The sequence below is a fragment of the Arachis ipaensis genome, chromosome B05, assembly GCF_000816755.2.
Source record: "Arachis ipaensis cultivar K30076 chromosome B05, Araip1.1, whole genome shotgun sequence".
NCBI lineage: Eukaryota > Viridiplantae > Streptophyta > Magnoliopsida > Fabales > Fabaceae > Arachis > Arachis ipaensis.
Window position 1 is genome coordinate 139,800,719 of NC_029789.2, and position 2,999 is coordinate 139,803,717.

A 2,999-nucleotide genomic window follows, 5' to 3' on the forward strand; every position below is an offset into this window, starting at 1 on the left:
ATTATAATTTTATATATAACGAGGATTCGGTAGCATTTCGTGAGACAATAACTTTTTTTCTTACCTTCGTTCTTTTTTATTTGTGGGAAGTATATTTGGTTTGATGAAAAATGAATGGAAAGAAAATGAATGAAAAAAAAAATGAATAGAAAATGATATAAGAAGGAAAGAAATTTTTTGTGTGGGTCTTATTAAAATTTTTTTTTTCCATCACAAGTAAGAAAATAAAAAAAAAGTGATATAATTTTGTATTTTTAATACTACCCTTAGTTATATTATTATTGACAAATATTAATATAAATTTAGTTTTAATATATTATTTTTTCTTTTCTTTCATTTTCTTTGCAACATTCAAACAAAGTGTCAGTGAATCTTTATTTTTGTCATATTGTCAAATAATTTCTATAAATGTAGGTTACTCATATAAAATAATGTGTATTTCACGAACAGTATCTCACTATGGAGTAGAGAGTGAAGAAGTGAGAGGGGGATATGAGAAGGGGCTGGAACAGAACGAGGGAAGAGATGCGCATATTTTTACTTTGATCTCTTTAATTGAAACACATCGTTTTACTATTATTGTTTACCATTAGAAATTTTAAGGCAAAATTTGACGATAAGATATGCGCCATTTTAATTGTTGTTTTGTGTCATTTATTATTATCAAATTTTTTGACGAAAAAATAAATTCGATAATAACGTTTTTTAGAAACAAATTTTCTTTTTTTATTATTATAAAAAAATTGCCACTAAATCTAATGATAATGTCTTCTACTAAATTCGACAATACTGAACGCATTTGTATAGTATCTCATACCTAAAAAATGCTACTATGGATAAAATAAAACAAAAAATGATATAAACTTGAGAAGTCCCCAGCTAAAAAAATATCAAAAAATATTTTTGAAACCTATAAATTTATCGTAAAATTTTCTTAATACTTTATTATTCTTAGGATCTATAAGACTATTAAAAAAAAATTTTGGATCTATTTGTCTTTTTATTTTTTTTATAAGGGTAAATTATAAAAAATATATTCGAATAATTTTATTCTTGACAACAACGTACTTGAATTTTTTTATTAACAAAAATGTCCTCAAATAATTTAAAAATGCAACAAAAATGTCTAACATTAAATATGTGTTCTCAAAAAACACTTTAGAGATTGAATTTTTATGCGATTTTTTGTAAGTATGATTAAAAAAATAAAATATTTTTATCCTTAAAATTTAGTGATTTTTCGTTAAGTATATAATTTTCTTTTTGAGATTTTTTGTCAATAATCAATAAAAAAATAACGTTTTTTAATATTTTTGTCACTGAGAATATTTTTGCTGATAATAAAATTTAAATGTATTTTGCCAACAATAAAATTATTGAGGTGTATTTTTAGTAATTTACCCTTTTTAAATTAATGATAGGTATCTATTAATATAATAATAAGATTACAATAAGTATCATACTTGAGTTAACAGTAACAGCAGAAATTAAATTTTCCTTCAAAATTGGATTACAACCAAAATAGTAGATGCTTCTTTATTGTTCATTATTTTCTTTCATTATTTTAAATTAAATATCTCTTATATTCTGAATTCATTGAAAAAATTATATCTAACAAGTATTTGTTTAAATATATATATATAGGATAAAATAGACACTTATTTTTAAAAAGAGGGATTATAGAAAAAAAAAGGATTAGGAGAAATTCTTGCATATATACTAGCGATAATAAACATCTTCCCAAAACTTAAACTGATTTTGGGATTTACCAAAAATTGAACTCTTGACTTTTCAAATCTAACGCTTTAATACCATGTCATGATACCACTCATCCCAAAAGTTTCAACTGATGAAAAAAGGTAACACTAATAATTATATCTCTAATACTCCCTAAACCTCCATTGTACACATTGTACTCATGATAACACTAACACTAATATTTAGCATTCATTACTTGTTGCGACAATTAATTAATGCTAAATAAGGCAATTTCTAGCTGCTTTTTTTTTTGTCTACCTAACATTACCCATTCTTAAATTATTCTTATCTTCTAACTTTTATGGTAATTATGAATTCAAAAAAGTGACAAATAAAAAAATAAATAAAATACTTAATTTAGAAATATCTACAATAGTTTGTTTTAGAAAGTACATTTTCTTAGTCAAAAACCGGATTTTACACGTGAAACTTGTTTAAGCATAATTTAGAGGAAATTAAAGAATAAGTTTCCGTTTGGGTTTGCTGAGAAATCAAATTTGTGATGTGCAGCATCCTTAGCTTGACCTGTCCCTGTCTATGCCAAACTTTTCCCATTTTGATAATAATAATAATCTAATAGTGTATTTACCTTTGATTTTGGATGATATTCAAAAATTGCACATTCCTATCATGCTGAATCTGAAAAAGAAATACCATTTTGAGTAAACATTCTTTCTGGATTTTCACAAATTATTTGAAAGACAATAATTTTTTACAATTTAAAATTTTTTATTCGGTCCTCAATTATTCAAATAATTGATCTAAGCAGTTTATTAGTAAACCATTTATACATCATTGCATATCTAATGCAATATACAATTTGAATATAGTTACTTTTCCAAAAGAAACGAGAAGTTGGTTCTATGAATTGGTAAATAATGTACGAAATGGCCTACTAGCCAAACTTTCGTGTCACTGCCCCATTTTTAAAAATAAACGTGTTCTTCACGTTTAATTTTGATGGAATATTTAATCTAATATTATTTCATTGTGTATGTTAACATAAAATGTTACTAGATGTATGCTCATATGTCATATCACTTATAAAAAAAATAAAATTAAACATAGGATATTAAGTCAGGCTTATATATATGTCATGGTCATGCTATTTTGTTCCCGTTGTTAGAAACATGAGTTGCGACAGATTTGATAAGATTTTTACTTTTCTTTTTTTTAAAAATAATTTATCAAAGTTAATTTTTGATAAATAAATGTAGAATAATATAAAAGAAATTATTTGG